The following is a 19456-nucleotide window of genomic DNA, read 5'->3' as shown; positions in this document are numbered from 1 at the left end:
ATAGAATAGAATAGAATAGAATAGAATAGAATAGAATAATAGAATAGAATACCCAAAAATGAATCCACAATTTTATGGTCAATTAATCCAATAAACGAGGAAAAATATGGAATTGAAAAAAATCTCTTCAGCAAATGGTGCTAGGAAAACTAGACATCTTCATAAAAAAGAATGAAATTGGACTACTTTCTTACACCATACAAAAAAATAGATTCAAAATGAATTGAAGACATAAATGTGGGACCTAAAACTATAAAAATTCTAGAAGAGAGCACAGGCAGTAATTTCTCTGATATTGGCCATAGCAATGTTTTTCTAGTTAGATCTCTTGAGGCAAGGGAAATAAAAGCCAAAATAAACTATTGGGACTACATCAAAACCAAAAGCTTCTGCACAATAAAGGAAATGACAAAACTAAAAGACAACCTACTGAATGGGAGAAGATATTTACAAATGACATATCCAATAAATGGTTACTATCCAAAATATGTAAAGAACTTATCAAACTCATTTCCCCCCAAAAATGAATAATCCAATTTAAAAATTGGCTGAAGACATGAATAGAAATTTTTCCAAAGAAGACAGATGGCCATCTGACACATGAAAAGATGCTCATCATCACTCATCATCAGGGAAATGTGAATCAAAACTATAATGAGATATCACCTCACACCTGTCAGAATTGCTGAAGTCAAAAACACATGAAACAAGTGTTGGTGAAGATGTGGAGAAAAAGGAACCTTTGCGCACTGTTGGTGGGAATGCAAAGTGTTGCAGCCTCTGTGGAGAACAGTATTGAGGTTCCTCAAAAAGTTAAAGATAGAACTACTGTCTAATCCAGTAGTTGCTATTGGGTATTTACCCCAAAAATACAAAAATACTAATTCAAAGGGATACGTGTATGCCTGTATTTATTACACACTGTTTACAATAACCAAATTATGGAAGCAGCCCAAGGGTCCATCAAATGATGAATGGATACATAAGTGGTATATATATACAGTGGAACATAAAAAAAAAAAAAGGGGTAAAGTCTTGTTATTTGCAACGACATGGAAGGAGCTAGAGAGTATAATGATAAAGTGATATAAGTCAGAGAAAGACAAATACCATATGATTTCACTCATATGTGGAATTTAAGAAACAAAACAAACAAGCAAAGTTAGAGAGAGAGAGAGAGAGAGAGAGAGAAACCAAGAAACTGATGGTTATCAGAGGGAAGGTGAGTAGGGGGATGGGTGAAATAGGTGTGGGGATTAAAGAGACACTTATCATGATGAACACTGAGTAATTTGTAGAATTGTTGAATCACTATATTGTACACCTGAAACTAATATAATGTTGAATGTTAATATACTGGAATTAAATAAAAACTTAAAAAATCTCACTAAAATTAGACAGGTTTGGATATGTTCCCAGTGGGATTATTTACAAATGCTAACAGCCACTCACCTTCAGATTATTGTTAGAGGAGAAGATTAAAGTTCTTTTTTTTTCTAGACACTATAGTGAAATTGTCTATGCTTGCAATTGAACACATTTCTAATTATTCATTTCTCATTTCCATCTTAAACATTAAAAATATAGTAAAATAAACATTTTATGTTTTTTCAGTTTTAATCCTCTTAATTTTTCAATTTTCATATATATAACATTTTCTATTATTTTATTATATGATTTATTTACTTATATTTGTTTTTTTATTTGTCTCCTTTGTTAGAATACAAATCCCTAATAGCTGGAATTTTTATTTGATTTGATTTTCTGACAGATATTACAAGCTCTTAGAGTTGTATCTGAAAAAAAAAGAAAACCACATTTTAGCTGTATGGATTAATTAATCAATAATCTGAGGTTAAAAACGGTTTACTAGAGGGACACCTGAATAGCTCAGTCGCTTAAGCATCCAACTCCTGATCTTGGCTCAGGTCATGAACTCATGGTCATGGGATCTACCTCACTTTGGGCTCTGCACTGACAGCACAGAATCTGCGTGGGATTCTATCTTTCCTTTTCTCCCCCCCCCCCACCCCCCGCCCCATCTCTCTCTCTCTCTCTCTCAAAATAAATGAATAAACATTAAAAAAACAGATTAGTAGGGATTAAATAAATGTACTAGGGATTTAAATGAATGATGAGTATGGGTGTGAAAAGGACTGAATACCATGTATTTTTTTATGTGTTTTTTTCTCTCTAATCACGTGGGGAAAAATGGGATGGAGACACTGAGGATAGAAGGAATGAAGGGGATAGATATGAGGAAGGGGTATTCAGCAAAAACTTTTTTCAGACACTTTTTCTGAAATAATTGTATTTAATGAATACATTCTGTAAACTACAATCTTCCTCTCTATATCTATTATCTATCTATCATCTATCTATGTATCTATGTATCTATGTATCTATCTATCATCTATCTACCTACCATTGAGTTTTCTGAAACGAACACATGAATATTTTGCACATTTGTTAGGTAGTGAAAAGAGTGTAGTTCCCATTAGTTTAATTATTTTTCTATGCACCTTATTTTTTTTATAAAGAACTTCAGGATCACATACATTTTATTTAGGATTCCATTAAGACATGTAAAAATTCTACCTTTTATTAATTTAATTTTCTTACTAGCACATTTATATGACTAAATAGTATTGTATGAATAGTTAACACAAAAGACAACTTCCATGTGAATATTTCTACATCTATTAATGTCTTTTGGATCCCTCTAAAATTATACTACTCAATAACCTCACTTATTGCTAAATTTTACAATAGCATTTTAAGCTCTGATGCAAAGCCAATAAAATGAGCAATGTTTATGATGAGTTTATAATCTTTTCTAATGATTGCTTGAATAATGAATCAAATCTGGAGTTAATGCCTCTCCCCCCTTTCCTAGCAGTTAACTTGATTCTGTACACAGAAACTGAAGCAGACATTATTATAAATCTGAAACTTATATGTTTTCAATCTAAATCTAAAGTACCTTATCTCATACTACTACAATTTTGCAATCTTAGTCTTATGTGGTGTCTTAAAATCTCTTATGTGAACATATTCCTGAGCTACCAAAAATGATGGGAGGTAGTGTCTGAGGAACATGTTTTGTGTTTTCAGTCAAAGCAACTGAATTGACCTTCTCATTGATCTCTTACACTGAATTTCAAAAAAAGTAGCAGAGGCAGTTCTACCAGCAGGAGCTTTAAAAAATATTAAAAGGAGGGACACCTGGGTGGCTCAGTCGGTTGAGCATCCTACTTGGGCTCAGGTCATGATCTCATCCATAGTTCATGAGTTCAAGCCCTGCATGGGGCTCTGTGCTGACAGCTCAGAGCCTGGAGCCTGCTTTGTATTCTGTGTATCCCTCTCTCTTTGTCCCTCCCTTACTCATACTCTGTCTCTGTCTCTCTCTCTCTCTCTTAAAAATTAAAGTAATAATAAAATTTAAAACAAATATTAAAGGAATCACTAAATTTCTTTTTTCTAAACAAATTCAATATAATACTGATGTAGCTTCAAATTCAATATAATATGGATATAGCTTCCATCTCTTAAAAAAAAACAAGAAAAAGAAAATAGCTGTTGGTAAGATAATGGCTCTAAAAAAGGAATAGTAACGAATATTAGTTCAATGTCTACAACAGTGGTTTAGAATAGAGAAATACATGGGGCTCAGTCGGGTAAGCATCTGACTCTTGGATTCGACTCAGAGGTTTGTGAGTTCGAGCCCTGCGTTGGGCTGTGCACTGACTGCACAGACCCTGGTTGGGATTCTCTCTCTCCCTCTCTCTCTCTCTCTGCCCTCTCTCACTAGCTCCCTCTCACTCTCTTTCAAAATAAAGAGGATAAACTCAAAAAGGTTAACAATGATACATTTTGGTGGATTTAAAAATATGGAGTTAATCTTTAAATTTATCTAGATTTTTAAAATATTAATTCAAAGATTTAAACCAACCTCTAGAATCAAATTGAAGATTTTTAAATGGTCTTGGAGATTCCTCTACTTGATTTTACTAATCTTATTTGTTAACAAATAAGAATGAGATTAAATGGCACCTATTATACATAGTGGTAGATTTTGATCCAGTGAGGAAAATGATGTGATAATAGAGCTAAATAAAAATATAAGTTGTACTTTATGATGTCATGAGCTTTCCATTTTCCACAAAGAAGGAACTTTATCACCTTTGAGGACTGTTAGTAGGGAATTTATACATCAGCTTTAATGGAAAAGATTAAATCCTATTCTAACACTTTCTATTTTTGTGAGAGGCATTAAAGGTTTTGGAATCATAAAGATCAAAATGTTAGTCCCAGCCCCATCACCAACAGCAGTGAGACATTAAGCATGGTAACTAAACTCTTTTTAAACATTTTTCTACCTCTACATTTGGGATAAAAGTGATTTTTTGTAGTACCGCTGTGCAGGCAGAATGAAATATTTGAAAAGCACAGTGTTTGGTACATATTAAGTTCTCAATAAATTTCAGTTATTTTTGTTACCTGAAAACGTAGTACTATTAATAAATAGCACTAAAAGGAAATGTGTTTTAGTAATTTTTTCTCCTCAGATTTGTCAATCTCCATCATCTTTATGCAAAGAAACTTTTTATGTGGCATAATTTGAGAAGCTGAAAGAAAAATAACCTCTCCTTACTAAGAATTCCAAACCAAATCCTGAGTGCTATTTATTCATTTATTTGTGTTAATGCTTATTGTTTAAAACAAATACAAACCTCTGAAAAAGGTGAATCAAGCCATTGTCAGACATCAGCATTTTTGCTCAAATAAGATTATAACACTAGTTTCTTTCACCAAGTAGGGAATGAGGGAAAGGGAAGCATAAGTGGATTTCATGGAAAGTGTGATGAAGGAGGTCTTTCTTTCTTTCTTTCTTTCTTTCTTTTAATGTTTCATTTTTTTTTTTGTTTTTTTGTTTTTTTTTTTTTTTTGAGAGAGAGCATGAGTTGGGAGGGGAGAATGTGAAGCTTGAAGCTAGCTTTGTGCTGACAGTCTGACAGCAGCAAGCCCAGCATGGGGCTCGAGCTCACAAACTGTGAGATCAGGACCTGAACTGAAATCTGGAGTCAGACACTCAACCAACTGAGCCAACTCAACCAACTGAGCCACCCAGGCACCCTAAAGGAGGCCTTTAATGACAGGAAGATGGGCTGGTCCAGAGTTTCCCAAGATGGAGCTTCATGGCCAAAAGAGAAACAATAAGAATGATGCATCAGGCTTTCCATAAAGCTGAATTCACTCAATATATTCTGAAGTTATGTCATTACTACTTTATGGGAATTGGTATTTTATTTCTTCTTGAAATTAGGGTGGGTAGTTTTGTTTTAAAATGTATTACTGATTGAATCTTAAGATATTCAGCATTTTGAGAGAGATAATCATTGAGTTCTTTACAGTTTTCAGATGCTTGATGGAAAGAAGGGGAATGCAAGATGCTGATACAGTAACGAGTTTCTTTGCTAACAAACAGAAACATTCATTCACTCTAAATAAACATTCATTTATTTACTCATTTAAAAAACAGATATTGTTTTAGGAATAGAGTAGACAACAAGAAAAAAAATCCCTACTATCATTATAACTTACTTTATAATAGAAGAAGCCAGAAAAAAAAAAAAACAACCAAACTTTACCATTCTTTACAGCAATAAATGCTATGTGAATACAGAGCAGGGAATTGACTGATGGGGAAAGCATTTTATATAGGAGTCGATAAACATCTCTTTGAAGAAAGGATATTTGAAGTTAGATATGAATGATATGAAAGAATCATCGACTGCCTCTCTGAGAGACTAAGTGGAAAATTTTGTTGGCTTGTTGGGACAATGGGAGAGAGTGTGTAGGTTATACGTGTGATAGCAACAAGTTTACAAACAGTTAAATATAGAGCTAGTGGGAAAGTGAGGGCAGGAAACAAAGCAAAAGAAACATTCTGGGATCAGATCATGAACAGCCTTGTATTCCATGGTAAACATGCTAAACCCTTTGATTTTATCCTAAAAGGAATTATGAAGGGAAATTATACAACCAGAATTGCATTGTGGCAAGATAGGTCTGGCATTGTGGAGAATGATTTGGTGTGTGGAGGAGACAGAGATCAGATTGGCATCTGGGATACTAAGTTCTTCCTTGTTAGATATATGTACGGGCTTCATTGAGAACACAAAGGAGTTATGAATCATATCTGTGGTGGATCAAAAAGTGCTTCCTTGCAGACAACATTTAACTTTAGTTTTGTTAGAGGAGTGGCTGTTTGTGGCATCTTGGAAAATAGGAGTCGCGTGATAGGAATTGAAATCACAGGCAACAGGGGAAGAGTAGGAAAAAGCAGAGACATGGAAAGCGTCTTGATCACTATGTAACACTCTGACTAATGTGTAAGACCATAAGGATCAGAGATGAAACTAGCAGTCTCATCTCTTGAGAGTGATAATGAACAGAAGCCTAAAAATCAATAACAAAGGAATCCAGAACAATTCTGAATAATGAATGTACCAGTGGAAGTTTCAGCCACTTATAAGGAAGATGTGCTATTATAATGCTGTGGGTGGCTCCTGGAAGGGAATGTATTCCATTTTACATTTGTGTAAGATAACGTCTCTATATATTTACATATTCATATAAAATAATCTAATATATTATACTCTACTACACTATAATACAATATAATACAGTCAATTGTTGGGGTCTTAGGTCTGGAAGTTCTCACTTAATCCGCCTATATAATAAGTTCATAGTACATAGAATACCACAGTATTTAAAAGAAAAGTCATATTCTTGATTTCTATGGTCTAGAAATTAGCCTTAATATGAGGAAGGATGTTTCAACAATTACAGTGGTCCAAGAAGGAAGTGGTTTGGCTGGTGCCAGCACCATCCCTCCTAGAGAGCCAGCTTGCATCCTAGATGTTGTCAAAAGTCAGGGGCAGTGATGGGTCACTCAGCTGTGTTATAGTTACTCCTTCAAGCATAGATTGGGTTGTTTAGCACTAATGTTTCAATTTTATGAAAAGTGTTGATTAAGAAAGTTTAGGCTAACTTGGGAGAATCAGCATTATCTTTTTCTCTGTGCTGTGAATTCAAACTGAATATGGACAATAAGAAAATCTTCATAAAATACATGATCTATTTTATATTACCCAGAGAAAACTAAACCAAATAAATCTATCCTCATAGAACCAATTTCTCCTACGTAACTTGTTTATGTACTTATAGCTTCTTTTTTCCTCTGATTTCTCTAGAAGGTTTTCTGTAAAATTACCTTCTGTGGAATTTAATATTAGGGTTGATTTTGCCTTGAGTTCAGTTAAATTTGTTGTTTTATTTCTAAAAGTTGAAGTCATTTCAGCACAAGATATATAGGGAGAAGCAAAAGTACAATTGTAGGATTTCTTATTACAAAAATGCAATTAAATATTGTATTAAAAATATTGATTTTCGTATCTAGTAGCAGTTCTTTGAAAATCTTTCTGCTAAAAACACATCAAACCATAGAATGTGAGATTGGAATATCTCCTATATGTGTGAAACATCCCTCAATTATCTTCTTCAAAATTCATTTCTCCACAGGTAGTTTATCCTCTTTTTTTAAACGTTTATTTATTTTGAGAGAGAGAGAGAGAGAGAGAGAGAGAGTGCACACGTGAGTAGGGGAGGGGCATAGAGAGAGGGAGAGAGAAAATCCCAAGCAGGCTCCATGCTCTCAGTGCAGAACCCAAGAGGGAGATCTCACAAACCATGAGATCATGATCTGAGCTGAAATCAAGAGTCCTATGCTTAACTGACTGAGCCACGCAGGTGCCCCCAAGGTGGTTTATTCTAATGTTGTTTCCTAGAAAACATTTCTGTATTTTCAGCTAAAATTGTCTCACATCCCACACTCCAAGGATAATTAAGTATCCTAATTATCAAAAAAAAGAAAAAAAAAGTTGTATTGCTGTCTACTTACTCTGTCCAACATCATAACTACCATCCCAGACACCCTTTCTTCCCACTCTCAACCCCTTTCACCTGAAAAAAACACTCTGTACTACATTTGTGTGCGTGTGTGTGTGTGTGTGTTTCTGACATGTTCAAATCCCTTAATAAAATACTTCTATTGCGTCTTTATCTATGATTTTGTAGAAGACACCTGCCTTTCCTCTACCATGGATTTATATCCATCCCAGAAACGAATATCCCTATTTTTAGCCCCAAACTTGCATTTCTTGTTTCTTCGATTAGTGATTTTTTATCTGTCTCTTTAAAATGATAACCCCTATCTTCCATCACCTCACCCTTCTCTCTGACTTACAATGTCTGCCATGTGTAGTTGCAGTTTTGCTTTATTAAGTTAGTACCATCCAAATACTGTTCTGAAACCATCTCTGTCTTCTATCCTCTGCAAATAGATGGTTTAGAACACTTGAAAATAAATATACAAATTAACTTTATGTAAATTTATTCACTGTATTCAGTAATCATTTCAGTTTTCATCTTGCTCAGCTATGGTTTTTTGTTTTTTTGTGTGTGTTTTGCTTTTTGTGTTTTGTTTTAATTTGTTCAGCCTTTTAGTTCAAACTTCTTCTTTTTTTTTTTTTTGCATTTAATTGCATCTTCTTTTCTTTAGGGCTTCTCATCTTCTTGCTGCAATCCATAATGCATTGTTTCTATGCCTGAAGTACAAGGACTTTCTACCAACAGCTGAAGAATCTAAATCCTTTGTTCCCAAGAGGGTCCTGGGCAGCATGATATAGTATCCAGTATAACCCCTACCATGCCAGCTAGGATCCTCTAGAATTTTGAATGCCCTCTTTTCCTGAGGGGAAATTAGGAGAGGAAGCCCTCATCACTGAGGCTGGTCTCAGGTTGTAACTGTTATTTATTTTAATCTTCCAATAACACCTACCCACTCTCAATTTCCTCCTTATCAGCTGGCACCTCTCCTGGCCTCACTGAGCTTAGTCACTTGACCCAGACCCTTATCCTTAAGGTCTGAGTCCTCAGACATCATACTTTTCTCATCTATAATTGCTGTACTTGTCTGTTCATTGTCAATTTGAAGCAAAGGACTAGTAAGTGGTACCCACCACCCAAATATGTTCTTCCTCACCGGTACTGTGTAAGAGCATCTCTGCTTTGGGAAGATCAGGTCAATTATCCCGCAAGATAGGCCCAGACAGCAGCTGTAGCTTATCCTGTAATGAGACTGTGACTGGGTCTCCTGGCAGAAACATGTCTCCTTCAGATTTTATACCCCCACACTCTACTTCCTTTGGGGCCTTTCCTGTTTTCTTCATGTCTCTGATGGGTTCCTTCATCTATTTGTCCACATTGTTCTCTTTTGCCACTAGAACCTTTAACATACTAATTATTGTGCTTTGTCTAAGTATGTTGTGTTTATTCTAAATATCCATCTAAGTATGTTTTTTTTTAATTTAAGTATGTCCTTTGTGTATTATGTTAGAGTGCTCCAAGTTTTTCAATCTGTGGATTTATTTTTTATTAATATCTGGGAAAGCATTATTTCTTCCATTTCTCCCTCCCCTTCTAAGACTCCAATTATATTGATGTTAGATGGCTGAATATTATCTCATAAATCAATGCATACTGGTTTATTTTAGGACTGGTTTTCCATTGGGATAGATTCCATTTCTAGGTATTTGTGTGCAATGATTTTTCTCCTATATAGAGTCTAATCTATTGTTAAATTTATCCAGTATATGTATAAAAGAATGTTAAATATATTATTCCTATCATTTTGAAGATTGTTTGTAGTAGCTGATTTTTTTTCTGTTACGAGTCATATTCCTGATTCTTCTAGTAATTTGAGGCCTGCATGACATACATTGTGAATCTCTGCATTTTTCTGTCTTCCTTTTTAAAGGTTGTTGAATTTTGTTCTAGCAGGCAGTTAATTTATTTTCTAATCACTTGATTCAAGGCTTCTTTTTACAGTTTGCTAGTTTGCTAGTGTGATTATATGGCATCCTTTATTTTGAGGCTGGCATAACTCTTTTCTTAAAATTTAGTCTGTCTGGTACTTTCATTGAGTGCTCTCATGAGAAATCTTTCTACCATGGTTGATTGGATCCTAGACATCTCCCAGTCTTGTGTCACCAAAGAGAGTTGTTCAGTTTATTGATCCCCATTGTTTTTTTCTACAATAGTTCTTCTTTGCCTCTCCTTGTGGAGTCTCACCCTGAGTATCTGCTAATCAGTATTTAACCACACTCAAGTGCAGATTTCTTAGATATCCTTGACTGTGTAAATCTTTTTTATATGATAATCTATCTTTAGCCTTCCTGAATTTTGATTTCAGTTTTCTTGGCTTAGCAAAGCTGCTGTCCTCTGCTTTGACCCCCTTTGTGCTACAATCTTTGGTTGGATTTCCAGACGGAAAACTTCAACAGACATAGGGGTCAGCTCATTTCTTTCTCATTCCACAGGTATCATAGTCCCCAGCTCCCTTTGTTACTAAATAGTATGTGCTGTTTTATAGCTTTTTACAGAGAAGGGCTAGTTCAGTAGCTGGAATCTGGCCTGGAAATGAGAATCTTTATGCATTTTTAAAAAAGAGCTTTATTGGGGTGCCTGGGTAGCTCAGTCAGCTAAGCATCCGACTTTGGCTCAGGTCATATCTTACAGTTCATGAGTTCAATCTCCATGTCGGGCTCCGTGCTGATGGCTGGGAGCCTGGAGCCTGCTTCGGATTGTGTCTCCCTGTCTCCCTGACTCTCCTTTTCTCATGCTCGCTCTCTCTTTCTCTTTCTCGCTCTCTCAAAAATCAATAAACATTAAAAACAAACTTAAGAAAAATAAAGAAAAGAGCTTTATTGAAGGAAGATGGACTTATAATAAACTACATATATTTGATTTGTACAATTTGATAATTATTGATATGTGTACACACTTATGAAATCATCACCACCGTCAAGATAATGAATATATCCATTACCCCATGTTCCTCTCCCCCTCTTGTCCCTCTCCACACCCTCCTCTTATCAACAGGCAATGACTGGCCTACTGTCTGTTTCTATAGATTAATTTGCATGTTCTGTGATTTTAAATAAATTGACTCACACAGTGTGAACTCTTTTTTGTCTGACTTCTTTCACACAGCATAATTATGATGTTCATCCTTGTTCTATGTATCAATAAGTCTTTTAATTGACGAATAGTATTTAATTGCATTGATGTAATGCAATTTGTTTATTCACCCGTGGTAGACATTTGGGTTACTTCTAGTTACTGACTATTTCAAATAAATATTAATGAAAATTCACGTACAAGTCTTTGTATGGACATATACTTTCATTTCTCTTCAGGTAAATACCTAGGAATAGAATGGCCTGATTAAAAGACAGGAAAACATTGGGGTGCCTGGGTGGCTCAGTTGGTTAAGCATCTGTTGATTTCAGCTCAGGTCATGATCTCGTGGTTTGTGGGTTTGAGCCCCAAATTAGGCTCTGTGCTGACGGCTCAGAGCCTGCTTGAGATTCTCTCTCTCGCCCTTTCTCTCTCTCTCTCAAAAATAAACAAATAAACTTAAAAAAAAATTCTTAGAAGACAAGAATATGTCTTCCAAGGTAGTTGTACAAACTATAAGGGTTCCAGTTTCTCCACATCTTCACAAGCATTGTGGTATGTTCTTTCATTTCTTTTCTTTCATTCCTTTTTTTCTTGTTTCTTTTGTAGGAACTACACAGTATGGTATTGTTAACTGTATGAAGTGTGTTGTATAGCACTTTCTCTTCTTGCATGACTGAAACAATGGGCATAAAATTTCAATCCTGCAAGATGGTCTTTTTTTTTTTTTTAATTAAAAAATAGCTGTGCAATTGCTCTAGGTCAAATTGTGTCTCCTCAAAATTCATATGTTGAAGACCTACTCCCCAATATGATGGCATTTGGAAATGGGATTTTGGGGAGATAATTAGGTTTAGGTGAGACCATGAAGGGCCATGAGACCTTCATAATGGCATTAGTATCTTTATAGAATAGACATTAAAGAGTTTTCTCTCTCTCTCTTTGCTGTGTGAGGACATAAAGAAAAGGCAGCCATCTACAAGCTAGAAAGAGTTCTCATCAGAAGCTAACCAGGCCGGCACCTTGATCTTGAACTTCTAGCCTCCAAAAATGTGAGAAAATAAATTTCTGCTGTTTAAGCCACTTAGTCTATGACATCTAGTTTTGGAAGCCTGAGCAGACTAATATAGTAATGATACCTTTTTGGTTTCAATTTGTATTTTTTAATTTTTTTTAAATCAGATTTTCATGTTTATGAAAGTATGTTTGTACTTGATTGGAATTTGACTCAATGGAGTCTGTAGATCAAATTTAGGTGGATAGACATCTTTATATTGTCATTCTAATCCCATTAAAGTGGGATTTTTAAAAATTGTATTTAGATCTTCCATAATTTTTTTCTACCATATTTTTAACTGTCTGCACACAAGTGTTACACTCTTTTGTTAATTAATTCATGGATTATAGTTTTTTTGCTGTTATTGTAAATATAGTCTGCTAAATTGTGTCATAATTTTTTAAATTTATTTTTTGATGTCAACTGAAAATTTTTTCTTGAGAGTTTTCCAATCATTTTTGTTTATCATTTTTTAAAATTTTTACTCAATGATATCATGCTTATATTTCTATTGAGACATTTAAAAATTGCCTTCATAAAAACAGAAGTTTGATGTAATTTAAGCTGCCTCTTCTTGACTATAACAGATTCCAGAAAAAAAAAAAGTATCTTTCCCAAACTTTTCCAGAGTATTAAATCTCACCATATCTCTATAAAATGGTTGCTCTCTAATTGCCAAATTGAATAGCCTATGTTGGTAATGGAGGAAGAGGGAGTGAAGACAAAAACATTTTATGAAGGTATTCATTAATATTCTTTATAAGCCAAAGTCCTGAAAAGGAAGTAAAATACCTATATTTTTTCCTTATTTTTTGAATCAAGCAGGTTTTAGAAGATTTTGTGAATTCAAACGCAATGGTTGTCACATAGTAGAGATCAAATGGATTTGGATTCAATATTTTTCATTGATTCTACTTGCAATTTTCAATAGCATTTCTTACTGTTTCTTATCTCTTTCTCTATCTTCCTATTTTTATCTACTGCATTCCATGCTGTTAAAACATCCTACAAACTTTATTCTATTGTGCTAAGCTTGTAATGACCTCTACAAGAAAGTGGAAAGTGAATGGGGCCAAAAAATATATAAAAAAAAGATATGTGAAAAAGTAGGGGGTGGGAAGGTGGCCGTTATTACTCTCTTGAAATAATAAATAAAGGGAACATTTATCCATTTCTATTGGATAGAGAATAAAAGATCATAGACCCAAATTAGAGCAAATATGGTTTAGTTTAATTCATTGAAGCAGAAGCAATTTGTTCTGTAACTTCAATGGAAATTAATTCCCACTGTGGTCCCTATAATTTCAATAAAGACTTAAGCTTGTTTCACATTTGTGCATTCCATTTCATGGTACTAGTTCTCCCTCCATATACAAGGTAGATCATTTGGAAATTGTTTTTAGAAATTCATAAACTTTTAACACGTATTTTTACTATTTATAAACAACCAAATGATTATTTCTGATAATCTTGGCAATTAGAATCTAGCTATCTTTGTCATATTTGTTTCTTTGCTGACGTGCAATTTAGTTAACCAAGTCACATGCAAATCTTGAATAAATATTGATGAAACCATTTTACCCATCTTTACAAATAAACTGTTTTCTGTTGATTATGTAGTTTTTCACAAGTCCATGAAAGAATATTTAAAATTTTCCACTTGGCTTTTCTTGTTTGTAAGAATGGGATTTATTCTACTTTTAGCTTACTGCATTAGAGGACTTTTGCTGCTTCTATTAGGTGTTACTTGCCTATACTTTTAGTAGGTGTATGTACTACACTTACCATTAACTGATTTACACAGTGTCTTTTAGGAAGCAGGATACATGCTACTTAAGGCTAAGGACACTGATTTCATGATCTTTGAGGGAGGATCATGAAATTTTAATACAACTAGTATTTGTTCCTGAACAAATTGTTTTTCCACAGCTCTGACCTGTGTCGTGAGTTTCTGTTATAAGACTGCGAACGAATTAGGTACTGCATCTATGAATACTCTCCATGATTTCTCAGAGACTATTTAAAGTAACCCCAATAAGAAACTGTGGCTTATCTGGAATTTACTTGTAACTGTTGTAATGCCACAAATGTTGCTTACTGCATAATGGAAGTGAAAAAGATATCCAGATTGATGCTTTTGGTAATTGTGGATTATCACAGACATTATCCACTGCTCTAATCCTATTAAAGCACATAGAATGGGTTAACGTAGACCCACCCTCTTACATACAAAAATAATCAAGGAAATTCTCTAACTCTAGAAAAAAAATGGCACATGAAAGATTTTAAACACTGTTCAGGAGTTCCAAAGCCTTTAAATTCACTTCAAGCTTGCCATTGAAAGACACTCCTGCCATCTCAACTCTTCCACACAATGACAGTTGATGGGCCTACCCAGAGTCAGTGGACACCCGATAGAAACACTATACAATGACTTCGGATCATGTCAACTAAAATTATAGGTTCTTTGTATTTGACACAAAATAAGTACCCTACATTGATATATTAAAAATATAAAACTTATACTTAGCAAGTAGCAGAATTGGAATTTGACTGAGGTTTGTCTGAATTCAAAAAGCCCTGCCTTATACATACTATCTGTGTGAAGAAACAAAAGTGAACAACCAGGTGGGTTAACAAAAAAGTGTTGCTCTCTTGCACTGTTGGTGGGAATGCAAACTGGTGCAACCGCTCTGGAAAACAGTGTGGTGGCTCCTCAAAAAATTAAAACTACCCTACATAGATCTACCCTATGACCCAGCAATATCACTGCTAGGAATTTATCCAAAGGATACAGGAGTGCTGATGCATAGGAGTACATGTACCCAATGTTTATAGCAGCACTTTCAACAATAGCCAAATTATGGGAAGAGCCTAAATGTTCATCAACTGATGAATGGATAAAGAAGATGTGGTTTACATATACAATGGAATACTACTTGGCAATGAGAAAGAATGAAATCATGCCATTTGCAGCAATGTGGATGAAACTGGAAGGTATTATGCTGAGTGAATTAAGTCAGTCAGGAAAGGACAGATATATGTTTTCACTCATATGTGGATCTTGAAACTTAACAGAAGACCATGGGGGAAGGTAAGGGGAAAAAATAGCTACAGAGAAGGAGGGAGGCAAACCATAAGAGACTCATAAATACAGAGAACAAATTGAGGGTTGATGGGGTTGGGGGAGAAAGGAAAATGGGTGATGGTATTGAGGGGGGCACTTGTTGGGATGAGCACTGGGTGTTGTATGTAAGCGATGAACCACAGGAATCTACCCCAAAAACCAAGAGCACACTTTACACACTGTATGTTAGCCAATTTGACAGTAAATTATATTAAAAAATAAAATAAACATTAAAAAAGTAAAAAATAAAATAAATAAATAAAATATGACAAAGATTATTATGTTACATGAAGATCACAACATTCACCTTACTGGAGACTCTCACCCTCGCTGGCTCTGAGAAAGCTAGCAGACGCGTTGGAGTGTAAGAAACACCAGTCCAGAATTGAGGCTTTCAGTCTTAGAGCCACAGGGAATAGAAGTCTGCTCAGTTGAGGCTCAAATGAGACCTCAGCTGACACCGTGATTACAGCCTGGGAGATTTGACAGTAGAGAACCAACTAAGCTATACCTAGATCCTGGCCCATAGAAACTGTGAGATAATAAAAGTGTGTTGTATTTAAAAAAGAAAAAGAAAAAGAAAAAGAAAAAGAAAAAGAAAAAGAAAATGTGATGCTTATTACATGGCACTTGCTTTTCACACTGTCCAGATTTGGGGTAAAGAGTAATGCCTGCTCCTAAAAAGAATCACCTCCATTTATTTATTTATTTATTTATTTGTTTGTTTGTTTATATTTTTTGAGAAGAGAGAGTGCCCATGCACAAGAGAGCAAAACCAGGGGAGGAGAAGAGAGAGAAGGAGAGAGAAAATCTTAAGCAGACTCTGTGCACCGCATAGAGCCCTATGTAGAGCTTGATCTCATGACCCTCGGATCACGACATGAGTCAAAATCAAGAGTCAGACACTTAACCAACTGAGCCACCCAGGTGTCCCATCTCCCATTTCTTTTAACAAAACTTTTTAAAACTCTTATGTTTTATTTTACTTTTCAGCTTGATATTCCATGTTTTTTAGGCATAAAAAGAGAAACTTATGGGTACCAGAGAAAGAGTACGCTGGTGGTAATAAAGTACCCTGGTAAGCAAGTTGGGCTAAGTCATTTTCAGGGCTCAGTATAAATGAAAATATGGGACACATTCAAAAGGCAGAAGAAAGTCTTGTCTTCTGTGATCCTTCTTGAATTGTCATTTTTTATTTTCTATTAACGTCCTACCATTCAAGCATCAGGATACTCTGAGGGTGAGTATAGTGCCTCAGAGTTAGTTCCCTGAGGCCAGCTCCCTAACTCGGTTCCCAGGGTTCATGCGCCTAACTTTAATTCTCACCTTGCCTGTGCCCAGACCCCTGCTGGGGTGGAGAGATGTGAGGTACCTGCACTGGAGCAGGGGGGCTTCTGGCCACGAACTCGTTCTGGGAGATGAGGAGCTAGAAGGAGACAGAAGAAGACGGGATGATGTGTGAGCAGGGGCTGGAAGCCCCGACTCAGGATTCACTGTCCAATTAAACTTCACTTACAAAACATAAAGTTGTTAATAAATTCAAGACAGCAGCCATAGAGTATGTTTTAAGCATCAAGACCCCTCCTGAGTGTGGGAACCCTTTGCAACTCTGATGATCTCAGAGTGGTAAAGCTAGCCCTGCTTACAGGACATGTTCTTAGAAACAGGCTACAGTTGCCTTGGTTCCTTCAATTTACTAGGGGTCCTAGATAACAGGTGACAACAAAGAAGCCAGAATTGGACCCTGTGAGGCTCCCATTAAAAATGAATTTAGACCGAAGCAAAATGCTAAACCTCTTTATAAACCAAACCATTGATGGAAACAGAGAATAGATGACACCATAGAGCTACCCTTCAGAGACCATTTATAGAGAATTAATTATGCCCTATCTCATAGAAAGGAAGGGGATCCAGACAAGAACACAGTAAACAGCAGGATCAGTCAGGCCTTGTAGATAGGTAGAGGTAAAGTTAGGAACACTAGTTTCTACCCTGTCTCTTATCTTTTCAATAGTAAGCCTGCAGTCAGGTAGTCCCCTGCACCAAATCCCCCAACGTGTAGCAGGGAAGTCAGTACAGGGTGATGAGAGTATTCACATAGATTTAAATATTCATTGAATGACTTGTCAATATCAGATTTGTCATAAAATTTGTGCTTCAGTTTCTCCATAAAATCAGAAGTTTTGTTAATATTGGCCAGAGCTGAAGGGTGCCTATTTCTTGTTTTCTGCTGGTGCCAACAGGAATGCTGGTTTGCCACACCATTCTCTTTGTCTCCAGAGGGGAGATGGCACTCTTTTATTTTTTAATTTTTTTAATATTTATTTATTTTTGACAGAGAGAGAGAGAGAGAGAGAGAGACAGAGCATGAGTGGGGGAGGGGCAGAGAGAGAGAGGGGGAGACAAAGAATTGAAGCAGGCTCCAGGCTCTGAGCTGTCAGCACAGAGCCTGATGCGGGGCTCGAACTCACAGACCGCAAGATCATGACCTGAGCCGAAGTCGGACACTTAACCGACTGAGCCACCCAGGCGCCTCTGAAGATGACACTCTTAAATCAACTTTCACCTTTTTTTAGGACAAAGATTTATTTGTGCTTATTTCTCAGTTGTGGGATGAGGAAAGCCACAAAAAGTACATCCACTCCAATGTACTCATTTGCATTACTTCAAACAGAAAAGTGAGTTTGAGACCCTGCCTTTGCACTTGACTTTTACCTTTAGCTCATACATGTTTCTACTTCATATGGTCCTCTTGCTTTTTTCTGCTCCTTTTTTATTGTAGTTATTTTTCTAATCGAGCCTTTACCTTCCTCTTCCTGTTACTTTATCCTACATCCCTTTTCTCCTTCTCCCCATTTCCCCCCCAGTTCCTTTTCATTGAGGATCTTCTACTACCTCATTTTTATACTACTTTTTTTTTTTTTTTTTTTTTTTTTTTTTTATGCAAGTTGTGTAAAAGAAAGCATAAGGAAGACAAAACTGTTCTTAAAATTTTGGACTCTTTTATTGGAACCTACTGGAATCTGGGCAGTTTACTGAAGAGCAATAAAATCATCAAGAAAAAGATAAGCAGCACAGCCATTTCTTAATTTATTTTTCTCTAGGTTTTATTGTTTCAGAGGAAACTTCAAATACTTATAGCTACTGATTTAGAAAACGATCTCATTTCTTTAGCTAACTTCTATCTAGAGATTGAGTTACTGATTGTCAGTGAGCTGGCTGAGTACACTTGATTGGATTCAGGTTGTTGTTCAATTCTGCACACATTAGCAGATCCACACCATTAGGGCTTTATAAATGAAGGTCAAAATACTTATTTGATTTGATTTTGAATAAGCAGGCAATTTAAAGATTAGAGAATTGGGATAATGTGGTAGTTGTCTGAATACTATGCTAGCACCTGACTAAATGAGACCTCTTTAATAGGACTGGATCAAACAGTATTGTGGAAACACAATGGATATCAATAAAGAATAGATTCCACGTTTTTATTATTAAATCAAATACTAACACTAAAACAGTTTCTTCAAAAGGATATAGTATTCTAGTTACATGTTCAGAAATCCACTTATGACTTTAGATAAGCCTTTTCTCCTCGAAGGTCTCTTTAAAAATACTATAAAATAAAGATAACAATCTAACACCACAAAGTTATTATAAACATCGGTAAATGCTAAAAAAGAAAAAAAAATCAGTCAAGTAAATGAAGATCTAATTAGCTTTACCAACCTATTCATGGATTGGGCAGCCTCCCATCTAACAAGTAGACTATAGTTCTCAGGAGTTGTACAAAATGGAAGATTTATATAGGAAGGAGGGTGGTGTAGGAAAGTTATTAGTGAAAGAAAGGAAAGAATTGTTTCAGTCAAGATCACCTTCCCTTATGGGGTGAAGGCAGGAGGTCTTGTTATACAGGTCTTCTCTTCCTCTGGGGGATGGAGAAGGCCCATGTGATGCTGATGAGAAATTTCTGACTGACTTCTTAAGACTACATTTCTGAGGCTCTTAAGATGGCGGCGTAGGAGGACGCGGGGCTCACAGCGCGTCCTGCTGATCACTTAGATTCCACCTACACCTGCCTAAAGAACCCAGAAAACCTCCAGAGGATTAGCAGAAGGGAGTCTCCGGAGTCAAGCGCAGACTAGAGGCCCACGGAAGAGGGTAGGAAGGGCGGCGAGGCGGTGCGC

General features: G+C 35.8%; 1 long non-coding RNA gene across 1 annotated transcript in view; it reads right to left on the bottom strand.

Annotated features, from left to right (window-relative positions):
• Window positions 1-19456, bottom strand: part of LOC144616883 (uncharacterized) — an 86186-nt gene that overhangs the window by 10115 nt on the left and 56615 nt on the right. Inside the window, exon 3 of the long non-coding RNA XR_013556697.2 lies at window positions 16596-16695. This is a non-coding gene — a long non-coding RNA (uncharacterized LOC144616883). The remainder of the gene's footprint in view (window positions 1-16595; window positions 16696-19456) is intronic.

Source organism: Panthera onca, chromosome B4 (assembly GCF_046562875.1).
Source record: "Panthera onca isolate mPanOnc1 chromosome B4, mPanOnc1 haplotype 2, whole genome shotgun sequence".
Taxonomy (NCBI): domain Eukaryota; kingdom Metazoa; phylum Chordata; class Mammalia; order Carnivora; family Felidae; genus Panthera; species Panthera onca.
This window is presented reverse-complemented; position numbering and strand designations above follow the sequence as displayed.